Consider the following 14,417-nt stretch of genomic DNA (forward strand, 5'->3'; position numbering starts at 1 on the left):
TCAAAAAATCACAAAAAAATCACAAAAAAATCAAAAAATCACAGAAAAAATCAAAAAATCACAAAAAAATCAAAAATCAAAAATCATTTCGTACGCTTTTTTCGAAGTGATTTACCCCTCGATTTATACAGGAACTGTATTGAAGTATACTGAGCCTAATTCCAATAAAAGTTTCTTCTAAACAAATCTGTATCCATGATGTAAAATAAAGGTGATGACCGTCAAAAGCACGGTTGAGATTGTTGAAGTCCAGTTTGCCCTAATACTTCATGAAAAATTGACAAATGTTTCCCAAATTTATACAGGAGCTGCACTGAAGTATGCTGAGTCAAGTTCCAAAAGAAGTTTGTTCTACATAAGTCTGTGTCAGAAATGTAAAATTAAAGTAATAGCCGGTACAATCACAAACATTGGTCGTCTCCAGCGGTGCATCATTTTGGGTCATAAATCCTTCAAAAATGGAGCAATCTGTCTCAAATTTTTACAGGAGCTGTAATGAAGTATGCTCAATCGAAATCCAGTTGAGTTTTCCTCTGAATAAAATCGTATCCATGATGTAAAATCAAAGTGACCAGCCAACCAAGTACAAGAAATCAGTTCTGCATCAAACATTCGAATTCCACAGCAAAGATAACAAAAAAACTCCCAGTAAATTGGGATTAGAGAAATTAACTACTCTATCACAATTTTTAATACCTTTCATGTTCTTATATCGTTGATTTAGTAGTATAATCCAGACGGTGTCAATCGAACAACTTCGAACAAAAATCGCAATCGAACTAATCGAACGTAATCGAACGCGATCGAATGATTGCGATTCGATTGTCAAACATAATCGAATCTCAATCGAACGGTCGATTCCTGGGTAATATTCGATTGCGTTCGAGTAAGGTTAGATTGGTTCGATTGATTGTTGACTATGTTCGATTGGTTCGATTGATTGTCAATTACATTGGATTAATCTTCGATATCGTTTGATTACGATTATGTACGATGAGTTTGATTGCGATTAAATTAAATTTGTTCACTCTGTTAGAGCTTCTTAGCGTGGGCGGCCGAGCGCTTAAGTACCATACTAAGGCGAATAAAATCTAATACAATTGAATCAATCGAACGTAATCGAATACAATCGAACGTAATCGAAGCAATCGAACAGCAAATCCTGGGTAATATTCGATTGCGATTCGATTGCGTTCGACAATCGAATTGCAATTATTCGATTGCGTTCAATTGCGTTCGATTGATTTGGCGTTCGATTCGTTCGATTGACACCGTCTGGTATAATTCATAGAAAATGAAGAAATTTCAGTCAAAAATTGTGCTTGAAGCTGTGAAGGCTTATCCACTTCGGCAGACATCTTGTTCGAATTTTCTTTAACAAATCAGATCACTAGAATTCTCTAATTTTGCCGTGAACCAATCAAAACGCGGGATTTCAAAATAAAGCAATATGATTGGTCAAAATAGAGAAATAGAGAATTCTTTTGTCAGAAAATAGAGAAAATAGAGAATTCCCGTGAAGTGATTGGCTAGAATTCTCTATTTCAACAAAAGACCTATTGTTCAAATTCTCTATTTTTGATGGAATCCCGAGTCCTTTTCTCTGAGCCACTCTACACCATCGCCGCAAAGCAAAATCACGCAATTCATAACATTTTATTCCAAACTGGCAAAAGACGGGGGTAATGTTATTATAATATGGGTAAAAGTACCCCTTTTTTAAACCTGACTGAAATTCGAGCCGTTACTAGCAACCCTGCGGGGCCCAAGGCGCCGAGTATGCACCCGGCACAGTGACAAGCCGTTACTAGCAACCCTGCTGTCAAAAAAGCCGATCACATTTTGGAGGTTTGTATCTTACGTTTTCCGTAAAGTAATATATTGATGTAATTAAGGTAAAACTTTAACCTGAAAGGAATATTCAATCACAAAAATAATGAACTAGATATAACGCAAAAAAGAGACTTTCGAGCGTTGCGTTGCTATCATTATTTTGAATTACCCAAAGACTGGTCTATGTGAGTATTAAGCTGTTGTATGTAAGAAACTGGGTAAAACGTAAAACATAAGCTTAAGCTATGTATTCTCTCTGGGTACCTAGGAGGGAGCTCTTTTCCTCGTCATTGATACATTTTAGTGTTTAGTGGAAATCATCTCTTTTTACTTTAGCTGAGAAAGGTGATCTGACGGTGATCTGACATCACAGACCGATCATACTTTCCGTGGTTCTAATAAATAACTTGAAAAAAGATGTTGATTCGATCCTGTATACAATAAATTCTCATATACTGACATGACTAAGGAAAACTATGTTACTCGATCGAGCAGTAAAATATAAATAATCTAAGTGCCACGGTTTCTGCCCGGCTCTGTGTCTAAATAGACGAAAATAAGTAAACTTCATGGTTAAAAGGAAATATGAACGATAAAAATAATGATACATTTCTGAAGCTTTATTTGGGCAATGAAGATCCATCCGATGCCTCATCTGACGCTTCATCTGACGTTTTATCGGTATTTCCAATGCTTCCTAGAAAAACAAATTAGCAGCAGAGAATTATTCGTATGAAAGAAATGGAAAAATTAGGCTATCAGTTTATCAATAAAACATTACGCAAACGATCTCGAAGCCTTTCTCTGTAGCAATTCAATTTTCTCCAGCGACTTTGGAATCTGTTTATCTTTTTATGGGTGGTATGTTTTAAAGTTCATTCAAGATAAGTGTGCGCTAATTTTTGTTTTTACTTGCAAACAAATGACTAAATATTTTAATACACCGTTGAAAAGATAATCGCGAGCACTATAATTTACAAAAATTTTTGAAAATGAAGAAGAAAAAGGAAGAATCCTTTGATGCTAAAAACTTCATTTTTGATACAAAGGTACTTTGAACCTTCCTGATTTTGAATGAATAATTATTTTTTCCATAACCAACGAGCTATCTTCTATGGGCTGTAACTTTTAAGGCAGTAAAGCTATGGAAAAAAAACATTTATATATCAGGAAGGTTCAAGGTACCTCTACTAAAAAGCATCAAAGAGTAAAAATTTCATTTTTTTCCTCTTCATTTTCATCTTCATTTTCAAAAGTTTTTGGAATTATTTTTGTTGCAAATCATAGTGCTTGCAATCATCTTTTCAACGATGTATCATTATTTTATTAAATTTGCGAAATTTGTTAGGAAATGGCAAGCAAAACAAAAATTAGTGCATACTCTCGGGTACCTAATAGCCGTCCCCCCCCCGCTAATTAATTTTTCGAAAATTTTCCACCCAGGACATTCTTATTCCAACCCCCCTGCTTATTGATTTTTGGGAAAATGTTTCTGAAAGTTCCCTCTTTTGTCCTAATTCTGCTGTATTAGCCTCGTTTTCAAAAGTTTTCCACCCAGGACATTTTTATTCCAACCCCCCCGCTTATTAAGTTTTGAAATTTTTCCAAACACCCCCCCCCCCCGCTTATTCCAAACCCCCGGCTATTAGGTACCCGAGAGTACTTATCTTGAATAGACTTTAAAGTCTATTCACGATAAGTGTGCACTCTTTTTTCTTTTACCTATAACTTTTGAACTAATTCTTCAATCTTATAAATTTGTATCATTGGAAAGATATTAATGAGTGGAATAATTTGAAATAAAAAATCTTTAAAAAATTCTAAAAGTAAAGATGAAAATGAAGAAGAAAAAAAGGAAGATCTTGTAAAAAAGTGCTATAACTTTCATTTTCACTGGAAAGATTCTTTAATCTTAGGAGATCATCACTGTGAAGAAATTTCATTAAAATATTTATTCAATATAAAGTTATGATACAAAGTTAATAAGTGATTGACCCCAAAAAACAGCCAAAAAACTGCAGAAAACAGCAGTTTTTAGACGTCAATCAGCTTATAACTTTATTTGATATCTTTTGACTGAATGATTATTTTTGAGAATTTTTTTCACAGTGATGACGTTCGATGATCAAGGATTCACCTCAGTGAAAATGATAGTTATAGCACTTTTCTACAAGATCTTCATTTTTTTCTTCTTCATCTTTATCTTCATTTTTAGAATTTTTTTAAAGATTTATTTATTTCAAATTGTTCCACTCACTAATATCTTTCCAACGATACCAAATTTATAAAGATTGAGGAATTCCTTCAAAAGTTATAGGTAAATGAAAAAAGAGTGCACACTTATCGTGAATAGACTTTAGATTCACATCAATATTTTAGGCCGTCGGTAATAAGTCATCATTCCAGTGCAAATAAGACAATAAAAAGGAGATTATTTTTAATCACTAAATTTTACCAATGTCTTAGAAACAAGAAAAACAAAGCTCCTGCGAGGCAATTATGTACTCTTAGGGGCCTAATAAACGCCCCACGCTTGAAAATTTCGATTTTTCTAACCTCCTGGACCTTATTTGAACGCCCCCTCCCGTTCATTAGTTTATAAATATTTTCAGCTGTCAAAAGGAAGGTCCCTTATTTTGCTCGAAATAGCCTGATTTTATAGCCTACATTTACCCTATTTTGGAGTTTTCATAAGCATAATAATTCATACCAATAATTCAAAATATTACAATTCAATCGTATTTCAATTTCAATCCACCATGTACATGTTTTAAAATATTACAATTCCTTTCCTTTCGGTAAACCTTTTAGACCATGTTCAGACGATACGATTCCGTATCGCTCCGAAACAAAAAGGTTCCAAAACACTGTTCCGAAATGTTTTTTAATCATACCTAAATATCTTTCAGTTGAGAAAAATAGTCAAAAATTTACGCCGCTGTGAAGCAAAATTTTGACCCATTTTACGCTGGCCCTTTTAACGCCGGTAATTTTTACGCAAACAGCCCAAAAATAACGCCAAAAAGGACCGGCGTAAAAAGGGCCGATAAGGTTTACAACAGTTTGTTTCTTGAAAATGGGTCACAAATTCAAAGACACTAACAGTACGGCACTTTTTTGCCACCGAGCGGAGCGCAGCGGAGCATAGGTGGCTTAATAGTTTCGCGATGAGTGAGAGGCGGGTTAAAACTTTTCGCTGTTTTTTTGTTTTTTTTTTGTTTTTGTCGTCTTTCAGTTTCCGTATGTTTCACATTCCGTAGTTTATCCGGGCAATACTTTTGGGGCGCAAATTATGGCGTGGGTGTTTGGCTGCGGGCGTACTACGGTCAATATTCTAAAGGTGGACTCACTCACAAAGATAAAAAACAGCGCTTTTCTTAATAATTAAAATACGCTAATGTAAGAAGTGTAACCAAGCTTTTGTAAACATATTCATCGTGAAAACTTTTTAATGGCTGCTTCATTGCACCACTAGACTAGAGTCTACTTCTGGCTGAACTTTGCTTTTTGATAATTTTTTATGACGCTGAGTCCAGTGAAGTAGACTAGGAGCATTTGGCGAGGTCGCCATTTTGAAAAAAAAATGCTAAAAATCCAAATAACAATAAAACTACTTGAAGTTGAAAAATATAATCAAAAATGAAAAAAAAACAGGATTAACAGATTTGCAATCCCTTATTCTCAAATAAAAATATTGCTTCATGCTGTTTTTACCTTCCAAAAACAACTAAAATCTGGCGGACTGTTTTACAGTCCGCCTAGGCAAAAGTACCGGGCCACTTATCAGCGCCAAAAAGTCCATAAAATTAAAAAAGCTCTAAGTGGACCCCGGGCTATTGCACCACATGCTTTTTAACTTTTGAAATTTGCTGCTGCTGTATAGATTTTTATCATGTTTTCTGGTCTTTTGTAGAGTATTTAAAGAGGTTTATTGGCCCAGCGCTAGCAATAGGGCCTTTCATTAGCACTTTTCCGTCCGTCCGTGTATCTGTCTGTCCTTTTTGGTAGAAACGGCGCTTAAAACCAGTAACACACTTTTTAATTTTGCGGTCTGGAGAGGGAAAAGCTTGCTAAAGTCGGATACTGGCTATAAAAGATATATTTTCTGATTCCGCGCTCCTTCAAAACAATTTTCAAAACAAACAAGATGGCGGTCGAAGCGAGGAGGTTGATTCATACTTTCTTGAACATTTTCTTTGCTTTAGTGGTCAAGAGACTTTCAAACCAAAGAAATTTTGTAATTATTTTTCTTTGTAAACCTTTTTCAACATTCTGCCATATCTTATAGTCTTTGCTCAAGTTTTCATAAAGTTTTATGAGTGAAAATTCTACCTTAAATCACTTTAGTTTCTTGTTTTAAAAAAGACTTTATAAATTTTTAGGAAATAATGGCTTCTGATATAGAAATAAATAAACTGAAATGCAGCTGATGTGTAAAATTGAATAAGATTGAAACTTTCTTGATGCTACATAAGAAATCAGTCACTTCTGGATCTGTCGCTGTTCAGGCTGTTAACAAGACAACAGTGGTCAGTGGTGGGACGTAGTAGATTTTGGACACGAAAATGGAGCCCATATGTGTAAATTGGAACAAGATTAGAACTTTTTCCATGATGCTACGCGTGAAAATGGTTATTTCTGGATCCGTCTCGTTTTGACGATTGGTGGCTTGATTTGTCAAACTCGACACAGAATTATTTCAAATAAGCTGATTATGATGGAATCATGTTAATGGAGACTAAAATGCAGCTCATGTGTAGATTTGAACAAGATTGGGACTTTTTTCATGATTCTACAAATATATTAAATAAAATGGTCATTTCTGGATCTGTCGCATTAAACGATCGGTGGCTTGATTTTTCAAACTCGGCTCACATAATTATTTAAAATATAAACTGATTCTGGAATCTGTTAATTGACACTAAAATGCAGCTCATGGGTGAATTTGAACTCATGAATTTTATTAGCCTTGATAAGCAGACCGTAAACTATTTTATCATCTAGTTTTTTAAAGATTATTTTTCTGGTTTACTGTCTGGTCCAACTAACATGCCTGCAGGGATATTTCTCCCTGAATATGTGAGTGCACCTAATTGGTTAAAAAGTGCCCACTCACTATATATTCGCGGTTTTTTAAAAATATTTTTCTATGGGCGCGCATAATTTATGGAAATTTTCCACCTAGGACATTTTTATCCCCCCCCCCCCGCTTATTAAGTTTTGAGATTTTTTCCAACCTCACCCCGCTTATTCCAAACCCCCCAACTATTAGGTACCGTGAGATTGGGTAACTTGCATCAGTGGAGGCTAAAATGCTTAGCCCTCAAATGAAAGACCTGGCTGGTCATTAAAATACAAAATTAAATAAAAATAAAAATGGTAGAGTAGAGCTGCGAGCATGTTATGTTAGCCTCCACGGATGCAAGTTACCCAATCTCACGGTACCTGAGAGTATTCAAGGACAACCGGGTGAACCTGCGCCGGTTGGTAGGAGACCATTCAATAAAATTTCAAGCGTCTAACCAATGAGAAGTACAGCGGCGATTTTTGAAAAATTTTCCCTGTCTTCACTTTAATCCATGTCAACAGGGTCATACATTTGCTGTTTTGCACGCTCGTTTTCAACACTTTACTTTTCGCTGGGCCTTCAAGCCAACAGGCTTCTTGTTATTATTCGTTTACTACTAAGTATTTTATGTTTGTGTAGTTAGTGAATGCACCAATAAATTGATAATGCTCAGTAAGTAGTACAAAAAGAGTTAATTTTCCACAACATCAACAACAACACTACTTTAATAGCAACACATAGCCCTCTTCTTCACTAAAACTACAAAAAACACAGGTATGATCTTTTTTCTCTTTTTTCACCAGATAGTTATGTGTTAAATGTTAACCAGTTGTGACAAACAGTCAGTTTTAGAAAGTATTTTCACGTATTTCCTAGAAATCATGCCAATTGAAATTCAGCAATCATTTTTTTGCCAGTAATCAAACTGTTTAACTATTCAACAAAATCAAACGATAGCTGTTCGATTACCGTGCCTGATTTGATAAGAAATTTTTTTGATTAGTTTGATTATATAAGTTTGATGACGACAGTTTTTTATCTGATGAAGTTTGATTGGTATTCAATGAGTTTTGTTTAAGAAAAAGTTCCAGCTTTTCCTCCCCGATCCCGATGCCAGCCCAGGCGATGTCAACCGAACCTTATCAAACCGATTTTCGTTATCGAACCATAAAATGTCATCGAACGAAATCGAACGGTTAGGTTAGGTGTGTTTGATCGAACAGTAATCGAACTTTACCAGAAAATCTTTAGTTTGATTATTAAAGTTTGATTACCTATATTGCAGTTCGATCAAGTTCAATCAATGTTTTTGTAGCTCAAATGGTTCCAACAGCTCTAGCCTAAACGATCCCTAACAAACATTGCATTAGGAGGGTGAGGTATCACACTTTCTTTATTCTGAAGATAAAAAAAATGGCTTTTAAGCTTCTTAGCATGGGCGTCTGCTAATAAGCCGTCGGAAATGGGCAACAAGGTAATAAATCAAGCTTCAATATCGAACTTCGCCAATCTTGATACACCTTTTGCTAATCAGGATTTTCATTTTGAATCATTAAAAAACTCCAGTGGTACCGTTGTTTTGTATAAGATTCCCATTTCCGCACTAAGATTGTTGATACTTTTCTGGAATCTTTCCCCTATATATATTTTACGGGATAACCAGTAAAAAATTGGGGAGGGTTCTTTAATTGGATGCAGTTTAAAGCAGTTATAAAGGAGTCATTGTTGCAATTTGTACTTATTTAGATTTATTGCATATAGAAAAACCGCTTAGCCTATCATTTTTATTTAGATGTTTATATATACTGTCATTTTTAAAACTAACCCATCATTTTTATTTATTTACACTGACATTCTGCGGTTCCAGGGCCTTTTGTGGTACATACACCTGTAGATAGATTCTTTACATTGTTATTTTTAGAAAAAAAGAAAATCTTCACATTTATATCTTCATGTAACCAAACGTATTGTCTTATAAGTGACACTGTTAAAGAAAGTTAATCTCCCATTACAGAACTTTTTTTTCATCATAAAATCGACTTCTCTAAAATAAAAATAGGGTTCTTCCGTCTAGAAATAAAAGGATAAAAATAAGTAAATAAATAAATAATAGTAATATTTAAACATATTATTTGAAAGGTGGCAGTTAGTGTAAGCTATATCTAGTTTATTAACTTAGTTACGTAGCTAAGTAAAGAGACGTAGTTAAATCTAACTAGGCTCAGCACTAGCTCGTCGCGGCAAACCATTTAAACATGGCTCAAAAAGACGCAAAATTTGATTTGGGATAAGATATTTTGAGAATGCACTAATATTTTTCCCTACATTTTGCATTTTGCAGACATGTGACATCACTCCCAGTAATGCAATAAAAGCTTTCAGGGGTAATATAGGGTAGCCAGATGAAAGATGTACGAGGACGGAAAACCAAGTTTTAGTGAAAAAAATGACCCTTGAAGAAACTCTTTTTGAAAATTTTTCTTCGATTTTCGAAAATTTCCTAATCTTAAAGAAACTTTTTGCAATTTTTCTCAAGAAATGAAACGAAATTCCTAAAAATCATAAATTTTTCGACCTTACAAACAGCCAATTCGATTGACTTCAAAATATGCCATGTTTGCCCTGATTGCCAATTATTTTGCATTCGATTGACAAAAATTTGGCAAATGTGGCAAAATTTGAGTGCCATAAATGCCAAATAAAAAAGATGTGGTGAATCTGGCATTCTTGGCATTTTTGGAACTTACCTCCATATGTCTCCATACAAAACACTGTTTCCACGAGACCTGTGTTCTTTTTGCTCCAATTTTGCCACTTTTGCCAAAGATTTTGAAAATAGAAGACCTTCCAATGCTAAAGCAAAACAAGGGCGATCGGCAATTTGATTGGTTAAAAAATCGTTTGTTTACAAACGCCGTGACTAAGCATCACAAAACGGAAATCATAATGGCGGCGTAGCGATGTACAAATTTGCCATGAAGCTGTGATCTTTTGACATTGAAATTGTAGATTTGGCAAAGTTGGTGAGTATGGCAAATTTGTAAGTCAATCGAATTGGCTGAAAGACACTACTTTAAAATTTTCAGATTTTGGTACCGTTTGAGCAGGGGGGGGGGGTGAAGCAGTTAGTACAAGACATCATGCCTACTAACTGCTTTCTCGGAAGAAGTTAGTAACACCACCACCTTGGTACACTTAGTACAGTTAGTACTAACTGAATATATAACCTTCATAAATTCAATAAAATCAAAGAAAATAAAATTTAATATCTTAAAAAAAATAATTCAATTTTCCATAGCTTTCAATAGGAAAAAACAACATTTTAGAAAATCAAATTTCTATTGCAACCAGCAAATTGTTTTTAAGATTTGAAAAAAAAATCTACTTCCCAAAAATTCTTTTTGGTAAAATACGGTCTTTTTTTTTAATTTTCTCACAAAATCCTATTTTTACACAGTTAGTACCAAAATTTGGCAAATTTTTAGCAAGGGACCACCCTTTTTTGCAGTTAGTACATCTGAGTACTAAGTGATTTTATCCAATTCATATGGCACACCACCACGGTACTAACTGGCATGATGTCTTGTACTAACTGCTTCACCCCCCCCTGGTTTGAGAGACTTTGGTTGATGAAAAACTCGACCTTTATCGTTCACACATACCCAGCACCCATTTTTGCCTAAGTACCCCCTCCGAGGGAAGTGTACCTGAAAAATGGGGAAAATTTGATCGGTATCGGTATTCGAACAAAAAATTTACAACAGTTGATTGGTGCAAGTAACGTATTCATAATTTCATTCGGTATCGGTATTCGAACCATTGCAATGTCTTCCGTTCCACCCAATAGCTGATTGGTTGAAAGTTACGTATTGACTGATTTTACGTCACTTTCAACCAATGAGCTATTGGGTCCATGATGTAATGTCAGAAGACATTGCAGTGGTGCATATCATGAATTGGTAAGAAAAAAAAAATTACATAATTTCGTGAAGTCATTGCAGTGGTGCATATCCTGAATTCGTGATATGTACCATTGCAATGTCTTCTGTCGACATGACATCACGAATGCACTCAACAGCTGGTTGGTTTTAAGTGACGTAAAATAAGCCAGTACTTCATCTGCTGCCAATCAGTTATTGGGTCCGTGGAAGATATTGTGATGGTGCATATCATGAATCAGCCTGATTCATTTTTTCACTTCGTTCTTGGTACGAGCTACAACTAAGTGACGAACATAATGGTTTTCGGAAAGATATAAGGGAACAACTGAAGGAATTTACACAATCAAACGGATCCAACAGATTACTGATCGAAAAAGAGAGCACCTATTTATCATTTTCGTCGACCTGACAGCAGCATTCGACCACATCCTACGTGACTGGCATTTCGAGTCGATTCGTTTGCGGTTCGATAACCATCAATCACCCACACTATTTGACATTCTTGAAAAACTTTTTATGGATTATTAACCGAAAAGCCGGTCTCTCTGGCAAAATATCGACCGAGTTTGCGACGTATTGGAACGAGCGAAGCGAACGATCGATTTTAGTTCCCAAAAAAGTCCCGATTACAGGTAAATAGCCAAAGTCTCACAGTCCCTATGTTAGGGGACTGAATGCTTTTTGATCATTTCACTTTAGCTAAACTGAGCCATTTTATGGTTAACGACGATTTCAGAGATTAAAAATTAAATTAAGAAATTAAGAATTTCAATAGAAAAAAACTAAACTATCGACACTATCAATATCATCTCAACACCAACAATAAAGGAAAATCGCGGAATATCGTTTAATAGGAAAGCCGATTTTCCTTGACCAGGTCGAGTGGATTCTTGACCAGTTGGGGGGCCGGTTCTTGACCAGGTCGGGTGGATTGTTGACCAGTTGGGGGGGGGGCAGGTTCTTGACCAGTTCGGATGGATAGTTGACCAGTTGGGGGGCTGTCTTGACCAGGTCGGGTGGATTCTTGACCAGTTGGGGGGCCGGTTCTTGACCAGGTCGGGTGGATTCTTGACCAGTTGGGGGGCCGGTTCTTGACCAGGTCGGGTGGATTTTTGACCAGTTGGGGGGCCGGTTATTGACCAGGTCGGGTGGATTCTTGACCAGTTGGGGGCCGGTTCTTGACCAGGTCGGGTGGATTGTTGACCAGTTGGGGGGCAGGTCCTTGACCAGTTCGGGTGGATAGTTGACCAGTTGGGGGGCCGGTTCTTGACCAGGTCGGGTGGATTGTTGACCAGTTGGGGGCCAGTTCTTGACCAGGTCGGGTGGATTATTGACCAGTTGGGGGGCCGGTTCTTGACCAGGTCGGGTGGATTGTTGACCAGTTGGGGGGGGGCAGGTTCTTGACCAGTTCGGATGGATAGTTGACCAGTTGGGGGCCAGTTCTTGACCAGGTCGGGTGGATTCTTGACCAGTTTGGGGGCCGGTTCTTGACCAGGTCGGGTGGATAGTTGACCAGTTGGGGGGCCGGTTCTTGACCAGGTCGGGTGGATTGTTGACCAGTTGGGGGGCCGGTTCTTGACCAGGTCGGGTGGATTATTGACCAGTTGGGGGGCCGGTTCTTGACCAGGTCGGGTGGATTCTTGACTAGTTGGGGGGTAGGTCCTTGACCTGGTCGCGGGTAAATTCTTGACCAGAAAGTCAGATTCTTGACCAGGTTTTTTGTAAGATTTTACGAAATCGGGTCAGTAAAATAAGTCCCGGGTGGATTCTTGACCAGTTTCAAAAACTAGTCAAGAATCCAACCAGCGACCAGTCCAACCGGACCTGATCCCATATTTTTCTCCATTTTTTATGAATATTTCATGGTTATTGAATTTTCATAGTCTATTTCCTTATTATTTGCTTATCTATTCATTTCCTTTTCTGATAAGCCGTTTATAAGAACTAGTAAATTTTGCTTGATCTTAGAATGTTTTATCGTTTTCATTATTATTCTGGCTCAACCTTCCGTAAGCTGTGGTAAATATGCTATTCGTTTTAAAGCTTTAAGTCACCAAGCTATTTACCCTTTCTGAAATTTAGTCACAAAAATGTTCTTACGATTTGATAAATATTGAGCCTGGTGTTCTAATAATAATTCTTTCTTATAAAAAACGCATACCATACGTGATGGCCGCAGAATATATAAATAGGAGAAGGAAAGCGAAATACGGTCAGATAAGAAAAGAAGAGAATCATTCGTATTTCATATTGAACATTCCTAAGTGTTATTAACTAAGTTCAGTTTTTTGACATTATAGATATTTAACAAGCAGATAAAAGGTCGAACAAGTTTCAGATGCCAAAGCACTGTCAAAATGGAAGACTATGAATACAAAACAGGATCAAAACAGGATGAACTTTTTTACAATGCTGATGCAGACCAGACGCAGCAACAAAATCACAAGATAAAAGGACGACAACAGACTAGAATCGACAATGATACCACTTGTCTTCTAACAAACCTCGCAGACCCTGAAAAGGATATGATACAAGGGGTTCAACAGACTATAAAATGGGATAATTCACAAGGAGATTTGAAAGCGATGGATATTAATGGAAACTTTGACGGATTTGCTAGATTTAAAGAAGAAGTTTTTGATTCTGAGAATCAGATCCCTAAGGGACTAATATTGGAAAGTACGAGTCTGGAAAATGAACACTTCATGACTAAAACGTTCGGTAGTAATTTAATAAAAGACGATGTTATATTACATGCAAGTACAATATCTATTGATAAAGTTTCTTCTTTTTCTGACGTTAAAATCACATTGGATAATCAAGTTAGTTCTTACGGAGACAACGATTCGGAATTTATTTCACAATCGAATGAACCCTCGTTATCAATTGATGAGATAAACGATGCAAACAAAACTCAAGAAGCGGGGTGGGATAATCAAGTCTGTTATTCCGGAGATATCCATTCAGAACTTATATCACAAAAGAATCGACCATTATCATTAAATGGCGGAGATAATATTGATGAGATAGGTGATACAGACATAATTCCAGATTGGGGATTGGGAAATCAACTTAGATCTTCCTCGGATAATAATTTACAATTTACTTCACAAATGAATCAACCCTCGTCCGAAAATGACCGAGATAATATTAATGATATGAGTGAAAAAGAAGCTACAGTTATAAATAACTTAGAAGAAAATGAAAAAAGAAACATTTCAAACTCAACTCCAAGTTCTACCAAATCAACTCCAAAAGATTTCATACCTCAAGATTCAATTTATAATTTTATCCTTGGTTTAACATCAAGTCCTTCAATAATACATAACAATCCAACAACAATTATTCAAAATATTAGCCAAAACACTCAACGTACTTCAACAAAAATATACGAAATCCAGAGACAAAGTAACAATAATTCTCCACAAATTTCATCAAAATCATCTTCAGATCTCCAAGTACCGAACTCCGCGAATCTACAAAAACATTTAAGAAAAAGTTCTTTAGTTCACGAAGATCAACTAGCATTTGATTTTGACTCAGAACATGTTAAGAATATGTATGCTCTATCTGAA

Source organism: Clytia hemisphaerica, unplaced genomic scaffold, assembly GCF_902728285.1.
Source record: "Clytia hemisphaerica strain Z4C2 unplaced genomic scaffold, Clytia hemisphaerica genome assembly, whole genome shotgun sequence".
NCBI classification, from domain to species: Eukaryota; Metazoa; Cnidaria; class Hydrozoa; order Leptothecata; family Clytiidae; genus Clytia; species Clytia hemisphaerica.